The sequence below is a fragment of the Coregonus clupeaformis genome, chromosome 19, assembly GCF_020615455.1.
Source record: "Coregonus clupeaformis isolate EN_2021a chromosome 19, ASM2061545v1, whole genome shotgun sequence".
Taxonomy (NCBI): domain Eukaryota; kingdom Metazoa; phylum Chordata; class Actinopteri; order Salmoniformes; family Salmonidae; genus Coregonus; species Coregonus clupeaformis.
In genome coordinates, this window is record NC_059210.1 from 56,218,862 (window position 1) to 56,237,868 (window position 19,007).

The 19,007-nt window shown below is 47.2% G+C and overlaps 1 protein-coding gene across 1 annotated transcript in view; it reads left to right on the forward strand.

Moving 5' to 3' along the window:
* The first annotated feature begins 2,779 nt into the window (after positions 1-2,779).
* The window catches only part of LOC121532314 (solute carrier family 45 member 3-like), a 114,653-nt gene continuing 98,425 nt past the window's right edge, over positions 2,780-19,007 (forward strand). Inside the window, exon 1 of the mRNA XM_041838181.2 lies at positions 2,780-2,857. The gene's annotated coding sequence lies outside the window, so the exon portion shown is untranslated. The remainder of the gene's footprint in view (positions 2,858-19,007) is intronic.

Genomic DNA, 19,007 nt, shown 5'->3' on the forward strand with positions numbered 1-19,007 from the left:
TCTACTCTCAGATTGTTAAAGCACTCCAGTCAAAAGTATGGGTTTCAGTGCTTTTGTATTGCAATTATTTTACAATATAGAGAGGGGCCTCAAGAGTTTTGATAATTGAGTTCCCTCTAACCTATTTAAATAGTTGCATTTCACAGAGGTTAGTGTGATGGATGACTGTCACTTGATTTAGCGATCCCTGTATAATTGGCATCATCTTGGGGCAAGGCGACATCATCTTGGCCCATCTTCCCAAAAAAGATGGATTGTGTTGTTGCCGAGACAAGCATTTTGCAGGTGTTGTGTGTGTGTGTGTGTGTGTATACTGCATTGCAGTGAATTATAGTGAGGACTCTTTGTCATCAGCCAACTCCACCCCAGTAACAGCAGAGGGCACTGTTTACAGTTACAGTTTAGTCATTTAGCAGACGCTCTTATCCAGAGCGACTTCCAATTAGTGAGTGCATACATTTTTCATACTGGCCCCCGTGTTCTCAGAGATAAAGACCCCACACTGAAAGATGATGTTTAATCTACTGCGTGCCAAAACATTGACTTAAACATTTACTATGAGACACAGAAAGTTGGCTTCTTATGTTGTTGCAGCTTAAACTCTATAGATCATACCCCTGAATGTTTGCCAAACACATTTTCAGCACTTCAACTTATTTTTGATGTGCCATTCCAATTGACTGATCACGACGCACTGTACACTGATCATAATGTACTGTTTACACCGATATCTGTACTATATGTTTTTAGTAGAAATGTATGTAAAAAGTGTTTAAACTTTATATTACTGGTCAATGCGACTCTATCCTGAATCTCTGTGAAATAATGTTTCAGATTTTACATTCATTTGTTTTTTTACTGGGCCTGTAAACATTGGAGTATAGCCTACTGCATATTGCAGTTTGTGCACAATTTAATTAACTGTTTATGAGTAATCCACGATCGGCTAATATACCTGAAGCTAATATGACATAGTAATTACATTCCTCCATGTCTGTTTGAATTAAGTCATTTTAGTTGGATTAAATCATTTCTGCTTGTCAGAGGTTTGCCTGCCATGATGATCAGCGACAGTATTAAGATGATTAAACGGATCAAGTGCACCATCAAAAGTGTCTTCTTTCAAGTGAAAACAGATGGCTGTGGCTGTGGGCATTCTCCCCAGAGCGCCCCAGTCGGTGTCGTGTTAAAACCTGCTGCACTGTTAATACCGTACTGCACTGGTGAGAACCCGCAAAATGCTACGGAAATGTGTCACCGAATGCCTAGCATTCTTGGCATTGGTCTCGGTGGCCTTAAGTATTGGGTTCCCTGGGGCAGAGGGACCATGGTGCCGACTCAGCAGCATCATGCCCCGGCCGGACCCCGTGCCTGTCCCTCCTCCTTCCTGGTGTTGTGTGCAGCAAGGCAGCCTAGATGTCAGAGCAACACACACACACACAGGTTCTTTGACGAGGACAGCAAATCCCTGGAACAGCTGACCCCCTAGGGGGCTGATTGGCTGATCAGGTTCCTGGGTTTAGGTACACACCAACAGTGAAACCTACAGTACAGGGCCCTATTCAATCAAACCTACAAATAATTGTTTCCGAAGACATGATTCCTCTTGCACAGCAAGAAATGCATGAATTTTAGATTATTTAAGTTTCACACTGTTGACTGATGGGAAAGTGGGGCTTCTTCTCTACCAAGCAGCGTTCATATATAACCCTCTGAGTATGAACTTGTATCTTGGTCTTATATCATTTTAGTAACACAATTTAATAATTGCTTTGTTATTGTGTAGAAATTGAGTTTAGGGGTTATTGTTACTACAAGTTGAATAAGGACCATTCAACAATGTGTTAATACAATGTTATTCCTATTGAATTACTACACAGATATGAGCTACTCAGTGAAGTTGTACCCCTTCTGAATAGCACAATATATCCTGTCTGCAGAAGAGACTCCTCTATTGGCTCAGAGAAGCCAACAACAGTGTTTTGTGTTCTGTTACTGTGCCCATGTGGATGCTTGACACAAGCTTATGATGGTCATGCATATAAATGATAAGAAACTAGAACAATTATACAGTGAAGATTAATTTAAATGGAATGTTCCCAACCTCACCAGCTTGTAATTGAAGTCTAGGGAATGGCCTCCGGGGGGCTAGATGTGAATGCATTACACAAAGCATGGAGGTGACCACAAAGCTATTCAACTCTGCCTACTTTGGCTTAATTAATGTTAAATAAAGACTATAGGCTAGTCTATTATTAATATTAGTAGTAGTGTTAGTAGTTGCCCAACTCCTTAAACCTCTGGTCAGGCAACATGATGGTTCAGATGGCATTCAAATGTCTTCTGAACTTGTTTGACAATGAAGTAGAGGGAGTGTAATAGAAAATAGTTGTGAAATACAGTATATGTCCCCTCTCTTTGCGCTTGAGTCAGTATTTAGAAATAATGCAGAATGTGTCTGTTGAGTTCAACACACATTTCACCCTAAAGATAAAGTGATTCAACTGTCCCTGTTACATTGAGTCAGTATCTGATACTACATTGTATAATTGATAGTTGATACATCGTGTCATCATGTTATTACAAGTGGACTGAAAAATAAACAGGAGGATACTTTGTAGAAAAGATATCGGCTCCATAGAAACCAGCATGAAGTCTAGCATACCACTGGGCGTCCCCGCATTCCTCAGGAAAACAGACGCCTCCATCCTCCCATAATCTCTCTACTCTGTTCCCCGCTCCATAGTATCCTTCAACGTCACAGCAGAGTCCCAAATTCCTACAAGTTGGGCAACGACTGAACATCAAGAAAAGTGGACAAGTTGCTGCATGGATTTACGGGAGTTTTGTAGAAAAGGTAGGCCTACAGTATTTCGCTATTCTATCTAAGAATTTGCCGTTCTTATATTTTTGGGGTGTGCAATATACTTTCTGCTTGTTTCCAGATGTAGCGCCGCATCTCGCTATAACTGAACTACTAAAATGTAAAACGTATTCATTGTGTCTTTATAACTTCCGCTTTATATAATGGAAATTTGGCGACTGCGTGGGTTTGCTTTTGAAAAACATAATGCTTTGAAGTCCTCTTGCGGTTATGGTCTGTCTATCGAACCTAAATCAATGTGATGATGATGTTCCACAGTCGAAATGATCACAACGTTGTGGCTTTTGACGTCCTGAAGTTTTATACAGTCTTAGTTGGCATATAGGCTACTTTGATTTATATTGATTGATATTGTGCCAAGTGCCATGGTGGCAACGATTGCGTACATTTAGTCTTTGATGTAAACATTTGGTGCTGTTGGCGAGAAACCTGCTGTTTTGACACATGAATGTGGTGGAGGACCCATTTGAAAATACACTATATATACAAAAGTATGTGAACACCCCTTAAAATTATCGGATTCGGCTATTTCAGCCACATCCGTTGCTGACAGGTGTATAAAATTGAGCACACAGCCATGCAATCTCCATAGACAAACATTGGCAGTAGGATGGCCTCAGTGAAGAGCTCAGTGACTTTCAACGTGGCACCGTCATAGGATGCCACCTTTCCAACAAGTCAGTTCATCAAATCTCTGCCCTGCTAGAGCTGCCCCTGTCATCTGTAAGTGCTCTTATCTTGAAGTGGAAATGTCTAGGAGCAACAACGGGTCAGCTGCGAAGTGGTAGGCCACACAAGCTCACAGAAAGGGACCGCCGAGTGCTGAAGAGCATAGCACATAAAAAAGTCAGTTCATCAAATCTCTGCCCTGCTAGAGCTGCCCCTGTCATCTGTAAGTGCTCTTATCTTGAAGTGGAAATGTCTAGGAGCAACAACAGGTCAGCTGCGAAGTGGTAGGCCACACAAGCTCACAGAAAGGGACCGCCGAGTGCTGAAGAGCATAGCACATAAAAATAATCTGTCCTTGGTTGCAACACTCACTACCGAGTTCCAAACTGCCTCTGGAAGCAACGTCAGCGTTGCAAAATACATTTACACATACATGTTATTCAATCATTGCATCCAAACTGCTCGCGTGTGTCAATGAGCGTCTGCGTAGCCAGGGACTAAAATAGAACTTGGTTCTATTTGTGACGCTTGACGTGCTGCAAGTCCCGCCTCTCCCATCTCCTCATTGGTTTTTAGTAGCATAAACCCACCTGGGTGATTGAAAGATGAACTGAGGTCCCTACTCCAGTCCAGTTGGTGGTGGAAATGCACCTTAAAGTTGGTTGCCAACCGCCATATAAAGTCAAAAGAAGAAGACTGACGGAGGAGAGATTACTAGAAACTAACTCGGTTTACCCTTTTATCTGTGGATTAATTGTCGGAGTAGAGGACCTTGTGCATTTCAGTTAAAATAACAAGCCAATGTTTATATCCCAGGACAAATTAGCTAGCAACAGCAATCTAGCTAGCTAAATTGCCATGAATGTTTAATGCATTTAGACCTGTCCCCAAATTAATATAGTTGGTTCAGAGTTCGTTTTGATATTTCAACCTGCGTGTCCTGATCTTGTCTGGTGTGGATGGACAAAATCAACATGCGCGGGAAGGCGCACGTGGACGCCCGCACTCCTGGTCTAGTCAGCATGAGTGGTGCTCTGTCGCAAGGGGGAAAAAAACGCTCTGTGCTCACAGGAAAAAAAAAACTCCCGCTCCAAATTTGCTCCATTCATTAAAATCACAATAACCAACACCTATCTATTTTTGTGACTACCTGGACCTACAATTGGTTTTTATGTTTAGAAACCAAACCATATGGATTTGAATTAAAAGTATTTGAATAAACATGAAAAGGTGAATGTAAGAAGCGAACATAATTTCAAATGTCATATTAAACAGCATATAAACACTCTAAATAGGTCAGGAGCCAGACAGGGAGCCTAAGAAGGAATGAAAATGAATTATTTAGGCTATATTATTTCAAGGCTATAGCCTACAAAGATATACACACTAGGCTGGTAGGGACATAAAACGCTCAGCATTTAAACAACATTTCGTTGTATTAAATCATTATAGTCTATAAATTGTGCATATAGACTGTGACTTACTTAGAATTAAATACAAATTAAACAAAAAATGACTTAGTGCCTTTGAATTAATTTTTAGAATTAATTTTTAGTTTGGCCAGTCTGTGGCTTCAGGCTCATGTGATGGTGCCTGGAGAGCCGGCCAGCAGCGGAGAATATCCTCTCCACACTTGCAGAGCCACTGGGGATGCTAAACATCCTTTTGGGCACTCTTGCCAGGCTGGGCAGAGATGCAAAGTTTTTTTTTTTCTTTCTATAGGTAGGCCTAAAGGTTATTAGGCAAAATAACCCAATCAAAATGGAAAGCTCCTTGAACGTGGGAATATGCCAGGCATATTGGGCCAAAATCAATTATGGCCTATTGTATAGATAATAGAACGAAAATTAACGAAACGTTTAAGAGATCTGATTTTTAGTTTATAAATACTTTACTACAATGACACACCCACCTCGTTCCTTTCTTTTAGCATGTGCACATAGTAAGTACACCATGATTATTTAGTTGTGGACACTACATCACCACACTCCATCTCTTGCTCTTGGTCCTCATCTTTGTAAGTCACCTTGATTTAGCACCTGTGTGTTTTATCAGTTTCTTTATGAAAATATTTTGTGAACTCCATGACAGTAGCTAAAGCAAGGGGCTATAGCAGCACACAAGTAGACTGCAAATGCTTGCTGGGGCGGGCATGCCCTGAGCTCGTGAAGTGATTGCTACTGGAGCGCTACTGGAGCGAAATTGGAGCAGGCGAGAAGGCCGACGCTCCAGCCTTTGGGAATCTCGCTCCACGCTCCAGTCAAATTGGGCACGCTCCGCTTCTCGCTCCGCTCCAGCTCCTCTCCGCTCACATACTCTGGCCCCAATGCATAGTGCCAACTGTAAAGTTTGGTGGAGGAGGAATAATGGTCTGGGGCTGTTTTTCATGGTTCGGGCTAGGCCCCTTAGTTCCAGTGAAGGGAAATCTTAACGCTACAGCATACAATGACATTCTAGACGATTCTGTGCTTCCAACTTTGTGGCAACAGTTTGGGGAAGGCCCTTTCCTGTTTCAGCATGACAATGCCCCCATGCACAAAGCGGGGTCCATACAGAAATGTTTTGTCGAGATCGGTGTGGAAGAACTTGACTGGCCTGCACAGAGCCCTGACCTTAACCCCATCAAACACCTTTGGGATGAATTTGAACGCTGACTGCGAGCCAGGCCTAATCGCCCAACATCAGTGCCCAACCTCACTAATGCTCTTGTGCCTGAATGGAAGCAAGTCCCCGCAGCAATATTCCAACATCTAGTGGAAAACCTTCCCAGAAGAGTGGAGGCAGTTATAGCAGCAAAGGGGGGACCAACTCCATATTAATGCCCATGATTTTGTAATGAGGTGTTCGACAAGTAGGTGTCCACATACTTTTGGTCATGTAGTGTATTTTGAGGTCATAGAGATATAACGTTTTTAAACGTCACTCATTGGCAAAGTGAAAAACTGTATTCTAACACAGTAGTAGACATATTATTTTCCAATTACGAGGAATAGTTTTTAATACATTTCCATATAGGGGTAGGCTTAATACAATAACAAATCATTCACCAGGGAAAGTCAATTGGATACCAGTGCCACATGACACAAATGTCCAAAACAATTTCTACCCCATAAATCTGTAGATACAGTGCCTTAGGAAAGTATTCAGACCCCTTGACTTGATTGATTTTGTTACATTACAGCCTTATTCTAAAATGGACTCCGAGACAGGATTGTGTCGAGGCACAGATCTGGGGAAGGGTACCAAAAAATGTCTGCAGCATTGAAGGTCCCCAAGAACACAGTGGCCTCCATCCTTAAATGGAAGAAGTTTGGAACCACCAAGACTCTTCCTAGAGCTGGCCTCCCGGCCAAACTGAGCAATCGGGGGAGCTCCAGAGTTCCTCTGTGGAGATGGGAGAACCTTCCAGAAGGACCACCATCTCTGCAGCACTCCTCCAATCAGGCCTTTATGGTAGAGTGGCCAGACGGAAGCCACTCCTCAGTAAAAGGCACATGACAGCCTGCTTGGAGTTTTCCAAAAGGCACCTAACAAGATTCTCTGGTCTGATGAAACCAAGACTGAACTCTTTGGTCTGAATGCCAAGCATCACGTCTGGAGGAAACCTGGCACCATCCCTACTGTGAAGCATGGGGGTGGCAGCATCATGCTGTGGGGGTGTTTTTCAGCAGCATGGACTGGGAGACTAGTCAGGATCGAGGGAAAGATGAACGGAGCAATGTACAGAGAGATCCTTGATGAAAACCTTCTCCAGAACAATCAGGACCTCAGACTGGGGAGAAGGTTCACCTTCCAACAGGACAACAACCCTAAGCACACAGCCAAGACAACGCAGGAGTGGCTTCGCGACAAGTCTCTGAATGTCCTTGAGTGGCCCAGCCAGAGCCCAGACTTGAACCCGATCTAACATCTCTGGAGAGACCTGAAAATAGCTGTGCAGCGACGCTCCCCATCCAACCTGACAGAGCTTGAGAGGATCTGCAGAGAAGAATGGGAGAAACTCCACAGATACAGGTGTGCCAAGCTTGTAGCGTCATACTCAAGAAGACTCTAGGCTGTAATCGCTGCCAAAGGTGCTTCAACAAAGAATTGAGGAAAGGGTTTGAATACTTATGTAAATGTGATATTTCAGGTTTTTTATATTTAATAAATTTGCACAAATGTCTAAAAACATGTTTTTGCTTTGTCATTATGGGGTATTGTGTGTAAATTGATGAGGAGAAAAAAACTATTTAATCAATTTTAGAATAAGGCTGTAACGTAACAAAATGTGGAAAAAGTCAAGGGGTCTGAATACTTTCCGAATGCACTGTAACTTCACATTTTTAATGTTAGGCCTGCTGATGCAAGACTGTAGGCTACAGAGTAGCCACTTTTTTCTTCTTTTAGAGTAGGTGTCAAGGTGTGCTGTATGTGGAAGGTGCGGGAATCAGGCGCAGGACACAGAAGCTTCGTACAACAGTCTTTAGTGAATAAATACGAGCAAAAGTGCCCGGAGACGAGCGATACGCACACAGGCGTAAACAAACAGGAAAAATACTAACGTGCACACCAAGTGCGAAAACCTCTCCTAAAACACAAGGAGGGAAAACCAATACCGACACGAAGACAGGAAGCTCAATAACACACAACACATGACTAACAAAACGAGAACTTATAGGACACATAATCAACGCTAACTAACCACAGGTGTACAACAATCAGACAAAAGCAAACGAACATAGAAACATACAACGGTGGTAGCTAGTACTCCGGGGACGACGACCGCCGAAACCTGCCCGAGCAAGGAGGAGGAGCAGCCTCGGCAGATTCCCTGACAGTACCCCCCCCCCTTGACGTGCGGCTCCAGCCGTGCGCCGACCCCGGCCTCGGGGACGACCAGGAGGACACGGTGCAGGGCGCGTAGGGTGACTACGGTGGAACTCAGTCAGGAGAGACGGGTCTAGGATGTCCCTCCTCGGCACCCAGCACCGCTCCTCCGGGCCGTACCCCTCCCACTCCACAAGATATTGGAGACCCCCATCCGACGTCTCGAATCCAAGATGGACCGAACTGTGTGCGCCGGAGCCCCCTCGATGTCCAATGGGGCGGAGGAGTCTCTGCTATCTCACCTTCCTGGAGTGGACCAGCTACCACTGGCCTGAGAAGAGACACATGGAACGAGGGGTTAATATTCTTATACTCAATAGGTAGTAGTAACCTGTAACACACCTCGTTCAATCTCCTCAGGACTTTAAAGGGCCCTACAAACCGCCGACCCAGCTTCCGACAGGGCAGGCGGAGGGGTAGGTTTCTGGTCGAGAGCCAGACTCGATCTCCAGGTGCGTACACCGGCCCCTCACTGCGGTGGAGATCGACGCTCGCTTTTTGTCAACGGATGGCCCGCTGCAGATGGACGTGTGCAGCGTTCCACGTCTCCTCCGAGCGCCCTACCCACTCATCCACCGCAGGGGCCTCGATCTGGCTCTGATGCCACGGTGCCAGAACCGGCTGGTAACCTAACACACATTGGAAAGGGGTTAGGTTGGTGGAGGAGTGGCAAAGAGAATTCTGGGCCATCTCTGCCCAGGGAATATACCTCGCCCACTCCTCCGGCCGGCCCTGGCAATACGACCTCAGAAACCTACCCACATCCTGGTTCACACGTTCTACCTGCCCATTACTCTCCGGATGGTACCCCGAGGTAAGGCTCACCGAGACCCCCAGGCGCTCCATGAACGCTCTCCAGACTCGGGAGGTGAACTGGGGACCTCGATCAGACACTATATCCTCGGGTACCCCGTAATGCCGGAAGACGTGGGTGAATAGTGCCTCAGCGGTCTGCAAGGCAGTGGGAAGACCTGGCATTGGGAGAAGACGACAGGCTTTAGAGAACCGATCCACAACGACCAGTATGGTGGTATTCCCCTGAGAGGGGGAAGGTCTGTAACAAAGTCCACCGAGAGGTGAGACCAGGGTCGTTATGGGAACGGGCAGGGGTTGTAACTTACCCCTGGGCAGATGTCTGGGCGCCTTACACTGGGCGCACACCGAACAGGAGGAGACATAAACCCTCACATCCCTGGCTAACGTTGGCCACCAGTACTTAGCGCTAAGGCAGTGCACTGTCCGGCCAATACCTGGATGTCCAGAGGAGGGTGACGTGTGAGCCCAATAAATAAGTCGATCCCGAACCTCGAGCGGAACGTACGTCCGACCCACCGATTTCAGCATCGACCTCCCACACTACCGGTGCCACTAGACAAGACTCCGGCAGTAAGGAAGTGGGCTCAACGGACCTCTCCTCTGTGTCATACCGCCGGGACAGGGCGTCTGCCTTACCGTTCTGGGACCCAGGGATGTACGTGATTTTAAATACAAACCGGGTTAGAAACATGTTCCACCGAGCCTGGCGAGGGTTCAGTCTCCTAGCTGCCCGAATGTACTCCAGGTTACGGTGGTCAGTCAAAATGAGAAAAGGGTGTTGAGCCCCCTCAAGCCAATGTCTCCACACCTTTAGGGCTTGAACCACGGCTAACAGCTCCCTGTCTCCTACGTCATAATTCCGCTCCGCCGGGCTGAGCTTTTTAGAGTAGAAAGCACAGGGGCGGAGTTTAGGTGGCGTGCCGGACCGTTGTGATAGCACGGCCCCTATACCGGCCTCAGACGCGTCTACCTCTACCTGAAATGGTAAGGCGGGATCCGGATGCGCAAGCACTGGAGCCGAGGTAAACAGGGCCTTCAGTCTCCCAAATGCCCTGTCCGCCTCCGCTGACCACTGCAATCGCACCGGACCCCCCTTCAGAAGAGACGTTATGGGAGCTGCCACCTGTCCAAAACCCCGGATAAACCTCCGGTAGTAATTAGCAAAACCCAAGAACCGCTGCACCTCTTTCACGGTGGTTGGGGTTTGCCAATTAGGCACGGCTGACACCCGGTCAACCTCCATCTTCACCCCTGACGCGGATAACTGATAACCCAGAAAGGAGACCGACTCCTGGAAAAACAGACATTTCTCTGCCTTGACATACAGGTCGTGCTCCAACAGCCTACCCAACACACGACGCACCAGGGCTACATGCTCGTCTCGGGTAGGCGAGTAAACCAGGATGTCATCTATGTACATGACCACACCCTGCCCCTGCATGTCCCTGAAAATCTCATCCACGAAGGATTGGAAGACTGAAGGAGCATTCATCAACCCGTATGGCATGACGAGATACTCGTAATGACCCGAGGTGGTACTAAATGCTGTTTTCCATTCATCGCCCTCCCTAATGCGCACCAAGTTATATGCGCTCCTGAGATCCAGTTTCGTGAAGAAACGGGCTCCGTGCAAAGACTCAGTCATGGTCGCAATCAGAGGGAGTGGATAACTGTACTTCACAGTGATCTGATTGAGACTACGGTAATCTATGCACGGGCGCAACCCTCCATCCTTTTTTCTTCACAAAAAGAAGCTCGAGGACGCAGGAGAAGTGGAGGGCCGTATGTATCCTTGTCTTAGAGATTCGGCTATGTAAGTTTCCATAGCCCTCTTCTCCTCTTGGGACAGAGGATACACATGGCTCCGCGGAAGCGCTGCTCCTGCCTGGAGGTCTATCGCACAATCCCCCTGTCTATGAGGAGGCAAACGCGTCGCCCTCGATTTACTAAACACAAGTGCCAAATCCTCATACTCAGTGGGAATGCGCAGTGAGGACACCTGGTTTGGACTCTCCACCGAGGTCGCCCCCACGGAAACACCCAAACATCTCCTCTCACACTGGGCAGACCACTCCTTAAGAGCCCTCTCTTGCCACGAAATAGAAGGATCATGGGTACTCAACCAGGGAATTCCCAGCACCACCGGATACGCAGGAGAGTCGATAAGATATAGCTGGATAGTCTCCTCATGACCCCCCTGCGTACACATCCTAAGTGGCGCTGTGACTTCCCTGATCAACCCCGATCCCAACGGACGGCTATCTAGGGCATGAACGGGAAATGGGATGTCAACAGGAAGTAGGGGAATCCCTAATTCTAAACAAAATTTACGATCAACAAAATTCCCAGCTTTGCCTGAATCTACTAGCGCCTTATGCTGGGAATGAGGTGCAATCTGTGGAAATCGCACAGGTATACAGAAGTGCACAACAGAGAGCTCTGGGTAAGTGGGACGCCTACTCACCTGGAAGGACTCCCCAGTGCAGGGCCTGCCGTCCTCTCCCCTAGGAGACCCTCCCCAACACCTGGCCGCGGTGTGTCCTCCACGGCCACAGTTGGTGCAGGGGATGGCCCCCCTCGTGCTCCTTCCCCTCTTCTCTCTAGCGCCAGCACCCCCAAGCTCCATAGGGCTCGGCTCGGAGGTGCTGGAGGGTGGAATGGACGAACCCCACTCAGAACGTCCGCGGGTGGCCAGCAGGGTGTCCAGCCGGATGGACATGTCCACCAACTGGTCGAACGTGAGACTAGTATCCCTGCAGGCCAGCTCTCGACGGACGTCCTCCCGAAGACTACAACGATAATGATCGATGAGGTCCCGCTCATTCCACCCTGCGTCAGCCGCTAGAGTCCGGAACTCCAGTGCAAATTCCTGGCGCTCCTCCTCCCCTGCCGGAGGTAGAATAGACGCTCCCCCGCCGCTTTCCCCTCAGGTGGATGGTCGAACACAGCCCTGAAGCGGCGGGAGAACTCCGCGTATGTGATCGTGGCGGCATCTATCCTCCTCCATTCGGCGTTGGCCCACTCCAACGCCTTGCCGGTGAGACAGGAGATGAGGGCGGAAACGCTCTCGTGTCCCGAGGGCGCCGGGTGTACGGTGGCCAGGTATAGTTCCACCTGCAGGAGGAACCCCTGACACCCGGCAGCGGTACCATCATACGCCCTCGGGAGCGAGAGCCGAATCCCACTGGGTTCCGGAGCTTGGATGGGCGGACTGGCCGATGGTGATGGCAAGGTAGGGGGAGATGTGGGTGCCCCTCTGTTCTCCCATCGGTGCAGAGTGTTTATTACGTCCTGAAGGGCGGTCCCGATGTGGTTGATCTGGTCGTTCTGCTCGCGGACGCGCTCCTCCAGGAACTCGGATGCTAGTGCTGCTCCTGCTGATTCCATCTTGGTGTGTTATTCTGTCAAGGTGTGCTGTATGTGGAAGGTGCGGGAATCAGGCGCAGGACACAGAAGCTTCGTACAACAGTCTTTAGTGAATAAATACGAGCAAAAGTGCCCGGAGACGAGCGATACGCACACAGGCGTAAACAAACAGGAAAAATACTAACGTGCACACCAAGTGCGAAAACCTCTCCTAAAACACAAGGAGGGAAAACCAATACCGACAGGAAGCTCAATAACACACAACACATGACTAACAAAACAAGAACTTATAGGACACATAATCAACGCTAACTAACCACAGGTGTACAACAATCAGACAAAAGCAAACGAACAAAGAAACATACAACGGTGGTAGCTAGTACTCCGGGGACGACGACCGCCGAAACCTGCCCGAGCAAGGAGGAGGAGCAGCCTCGGCAGATTCTGTGACAGTAGGCCACAAAAAGGGACATTTTCATAGTTGTCCTCCTATCTTACCTACATCAAAAGTAATTAAGGCCAATTTCATACGTTCCTGGAGATCAAACATACTTTTTTGATGGTGGATCCTAGACATTCAATCCACCTGTTGATGCTTAGGCCTATAGTTTCAACTCAGTGATTGGAGTGACACATTTTCTCTGTTTTAGATTTGAGAGAACTGCACCCTTAGCTACACATAGGACTCATTACACATAGAGTCATTAGTCAAATGATCTGTTTCTATTCAAACTGCCCTGGCCAGAGAACAAAATAACAAAATAACAGGAACTGTGTTTTCCATTAGGCTAATTCTGTAAACAGAGGTTGTCACATTACATGCATATAAATGGCAATTACAGCTAAAAGTTTCCCAAGGTTTTTTCTAGGCTATATCTGGTGCTTTGCTCTTACCAGGAACTGAATGGCCAAACCCACAGTACTTACAAAGAGGATAAAAAAGGTAAACAACTTCAAATGATGACAGAGGGACTTGTATTGTCTTTGTGGCCATGATTCTACCTTCATACAAAGGCTTCTTTCCCTCTGCAAAATCCACTTGAGTGTGTTATTCATGTTTTAGCGAAATACAGACTTCCTGTCAGTCCTATATCCAGAGTCTATCTCTCCTCTTCTGTCCTTATCTGTTTTGCTCTGTTCTCGGCTAGTTTCTGTACAGCAAATTAGCATCTCATTTCTCAACCTATTCTTCCTTCCTAGCATTTAACAAGTATTGAAATTAACTAGGGTTACATTTTATGATCCTGTTATTAACGTGTATTAGGCTAAGCATCAACATCCAATAATCACTCAGCCTGCTAAGTAAAAGCTGATTATCCCCTTGTAATAACACATTGGGATTTTTTCAGAATATGCCTGCAGGGCCTTCACTCCATATGTATGGCACAAATTGGTAGACACTGACAGACACAGTATGTACAGTACCTTGAGCTATGGTTGTTCACCAGAGCCTGTAGCAGCTAGTCAGAGAGCCTTAGGGCCACATCTGCTCCATCCTGGAAAAACGTCCTTCACCCCGAATGCTCCTGCTGGACCAGCTGCAATCTGCTCCCTGTTGCTGTAGAGAGCAGGATAATCACACACCACCCGGCAAGATACTTAAAGCTACTCAAGACCTTTAAGCACACACATATTGGCCTAGCCCTAGGTCTATATCTCCTGATGTTAACTGTAGCTGCATTTATTAGTGAAGTCTAAGATAAGTTTAGCATGACCACTGTGAGTGAAATTAACTCAATGCCTTTCACTAAGAGCAGCTGAAAAAAGTGTTTCGGTGGGCTAAGAGGCTATTCACACCACTAAGCTCTTCCTCCTGTTTAAAGCATTGTATGCTATGCTCGTATCATACACTACATGACCAAAAGTATGTGAACACCTGCTTGTCGAACATCTCATTCCAAAATCATGGGCATTAATATGGAGTTGGTCCCCCCTTTGCTGCTATAACAGCATCCACGCTTCTGGGAAGGCTTTCCACTAGATGTTGGAACATTGCTGCGGGGACTTGCTTCCATTCAGCCACAAGAGCATTAGTGAGGTTGGGCACTGATGTTGGGCGATTAGGCCTGGCTCGCAGTCGGCGTTCCAATTCATCCCAAAGGTGTTGGATGGGGTTGAGGTCAGGGCTCTGTGCAGGCCAGTCAAGTTTTTCCACACCGATCTCGACAAACCATTTCTGTATGGACCTTGCTTTGTGCACGGGGGCATTGTCAGGCTGAAACAGGAAAGGGCCTTCCCAAACTGTTGCCACAAAGTTGCAAGCACAGAATCGTCTAGAATGTCATTGTATGCTTTAGCGTTAAGATTTCCCTTCACTGAAACAAAGGGGCCTAGCCCGAACTATGAAAAACAGCCCCAGATCATTATTCCTCCTCCACCAAACTTTACAGTTGGCACTATGCATTTGGGTAGGTAGCGTTCTCCTGGCATCTGCCAAACCCAGAAACATGCGTCGGACTGCCAGATGGTAGAGCGTGATTCATGACTCCAGAGAACGCGTTTCCATTGATCCAGAGTCCAATGGCGGCGAGCTTTACACCACTCCAGCCGACTCTTAGCATTGCGCATGGTGATCTTAGGCTTGTGTGCGGCTTCTTCGCCATGGAAACCCATTTCATGAATCTCCCAATGAACAGTTATTGTGCTGACGTTGCTTCCAGAGGCAGTTTGGAACTCGGTAGTGAGTGTTGCAACCGAGGACAGACGATTTATACGCGCTACACGCTTCAGCACTCGTCGGTTCCGTTCTGTGAGCTTGTGTGGCCTACCACTTCACGGCTGAGCCGTTGTTGCTCCTAGCTGTTTCCACTTCAAAATGACAGCACTTACAGTTGACCGGGGCAGCTCTGAGGCCATTCTACTGCTAATGTTTGACTATGGAGATTGCATGGCTGTGTGCTCGATTTTATACACCTATTAGCAACGGGTGTGGCTGAAATAGCCAAATCCACTAATTTGAAGGGGTGTTCACATACCTTTGGCAATGTAGTGTATGATCCCATGAATAATCAGTGGTATGCAATCTACAGGTTGTCTAGCTTCTAAGAACTACATAGTTGGCTCGCATGGAAATCTGTGACAGCACTCTCTGTTTGTTCATGGAATTGAATTTCATAGTTTTGTTTTGTTTTTGAGACTTTTACTTGTTGTCCAGTTAGAAAAGCTTTAATATTAGGACCTCCAGTATGACTATTTTACATTGTGTTCTCTAATATTACTGTTTATTATGTATATTTTTCTTCTATTTAATGCAGGAAGTGTTTGCCTTTTTGTCCAAATGAGACCTTATGTTTGACCATATGTCACGGATTCAGCCGAGGCTGCCCCTCCTCCTTGCTCGGGCAGGCTTCGGCGTTCGTCGTCACCGGAGTACTAGCTGCTACCGATCCATGTATCAATGTTCACCTTGTTTTGTCTTTATTGGTCACACCTGTTTCCCATTATGTACAGTGGGGAAAAAAAGTATTTAGTCAGCCACCAATTGTGCAAGTTCTCCCACTTAAAAAGATGAGAGAGGCCTGTAATTTTCATCATAGGTACACGTCAACTATGACAGACAAATTGAGGAAAAAAAATCCAGAAAATCACATTGTAGGATTTTTAATGAATTTAATTGCAAATGATGGTGGAAAATAAGTATTTGGTCACCTACAAACAAGCAAGATTTCTGGCTCTCACAGACCTGTAACTTCTTCTTTAAGAGGCTCCTCTGTCCTCCACTCGTTACCTGTATTAATGGCACCTGTTTGAACTTCTTATCAGTATAAAAGACACCTGTCCACAACCTCAAACAGTCACACTACAAACTCCACTATGGCCAAGACCAAAGAGCTGTCAAACAACACCAGAAACAAAATTGTAGACCTGCACCAGGCTGGGAAGACTGAATCTGCAATAGGTAAGCAGCTTGGTTTGAATAAATCAACTGTGGGAGCAATTATTAGGAAATGGAAGACATACAAGACCACTGATAATCTCCCTCGATCTGGGGCGCCACGCAAGATCTCACCCCGTGGGGTCAAAATGATCACAAGAACGGTGAGCAAAAATCCCAGAACCACACGGGGGGACCTAGTGAATGACCTGCAGAGAGCTGGGACCAAAATAACAAAGCCTACCATCAGTAACACACTACGCCGCCAGGGACTCAAATCCTGCAGTGCAGACGTGTCCCCCTGCTTAAGCCAGGACATGTCCAGGCCCATCTGAAGTTTGCTAGAGTGCATTTTGATGATCCAGAAGATGATTGGGAGAATGTCATATGGTCAGATGAAACCAAAATATAACTTTTTGGTAAAAACTCAACTCGTCGTGTTTGGAGGACAAAGAATGCTGAGTTGCATCCATACCTACTGTGATGCATGGGGGTGGAAACATCATGCTTTGGGGCTGTTTTTCTGCAAAGGGACCAGGACGACTGATCCGTGTAAATGAAAGAATGAATGGGGCCATGTATCGTGAGATTTTGAGTGAAAACCTCCTTCCATCAGCAAGGGCATTGAAGATGAAACGTGGCTGGGTCTTTCAGCATGACAATGATCCCAAACACACCGCCCGGGCAACGAATGAGTGGCTTCGTAAGAAGCATTTCAAGGTCCTGGAGTGGCCTCCAGATCTCAACCCCATAGAAAATCTTTGGAGGGAGTTGAAAGTCGGTGTTGCCCAGCGACAGCCCCAAAACATCACTGCTCTAGAGGAGATCTGCATGGAGGAATGGGCCAAAATACCAGCAACAGTGTGTGAAAACCTTGTGAAGACTTACAGAAAACGTTTGACCTGTGTCATTGCCAACAAAGGGTATATAACAAAGTATTGAGAAACTTTTGTTATTGACCAAATACTTATTTTCCACCATAATTTGCAAATAAATTCATTAAAAATCCTACAATGTGATTTTCTGGATTTTTTTTTCTCATTTTGTCTGTCATAGTTGACGTGTACCTATGAGGAAAATTACAGGCCTCTCTCATCTTTTTAAGTGGGAGAACTTGCACAATTGGTGGCTGACTAAATACTTTTTTTCCCCACTGTAGTTATGTCTTCCCTATTTAACCCTCTGTCTCACACTGTGTGTTGTGCATGTTTGTTCATGTTTCGGTTGTCGTTAGTGTCACGAGTTACAAAGCCAGAACCCAGAAGCAGACCAGGACAAGGTAAGTTGAAACGAAGGTGAGTGTTTATTTACAAAGTCAAGAGTGATGCTGAATAATCCAGGGAACAGAGCGGGCGGCGTTGATTAGTTGTTGGGGGTGCAGTGGTTGATCCAATCATGGCTCGGCAGCCGCCGACCACCAGGCAGAGGTTGGATGAAGGCTCCGGACGAGTGACTGCAGATGGAACAAAACGGAGGTAAGTAAACAACAAACCAACAAGGTGCAAAACAACAAAACTAACGCTAGAAGCCCTAAGACTGATACTCTGGTAAACCTACTGTTCATGGCTAACGATCCGGCAGGGAATGGATGTTAGGCCAGAGCCTAAGAAGGGTGATGATCAGGACCAGGTGTGCAGATTGCTGATGGGATGCAGGTGCGGAAATCAAGAGAGCTCCCCGGAGCGTTCCAGAACCCTCGGGAAACTGGAGATCCCGAGCAGAAAAACTAGTCCACAGACAGGACCCGACTCAGACTGCCGGGATCGTTACAGTACCCCCCTCCGACGAACGCCACCGGGCGGACTCCCGGAGCGCCAGGATGGAGGCGGTAGAAGTCACGGATGAGGTCAGCATCTAGGATCTGTCGCCGCGGAATCCAACTCCTCTCTTCAGGACCATACCCCTCCCAGTCCACGAGATACTGGAAACCCCGGCCCCGCCGTCTGGAATCCATGATGCGTCGCACCGTGTAGGCAGGACCACCTCCGATCATCCGAGGAGGAGGAGGAGGAGGCGGAGGAGGCAACAGAGGACTGAGGAAAACAGGCTTGAGGCAGGAGACATGAAAGGTGGGATGAACTCTGAGCGTCCTCGGGAGTTTGAGTCGAACTGCCACCGGATTGATCACCTTCTCCACCACAAACGGACCAATGAACTTCGGTAACAACTTCCTAGACTCAGTCCGTAAAGGAAGATCCCCGTGTGGCCAACCAGACCCTATCTCCGATGGTGTAGGTGGGAGCGGGGATCCGGCGACGATTCGCCTGGAGCTGATACCGGTCCGAAACTCTAAGAGTGCCTTTCTGGCCCGATGCCAGGTCCGGTGGCAACGACGAATATGGGCCTGAACAGAAGGCACTGAGAGCTCCTTCTCCTGAGAAGGGAACAAGGGAGGTTGGTAGCCATACAGGCACTGGAAGGGAGACATCCCAGTGGCAGATGTAGGGAGAGTATTGTGGGCATACTCAACCCAAGGCAACTGAGAGACCCAGGAGGTGGGGTTGGAAGAGGCCAGGCAGCGTAGCGTGG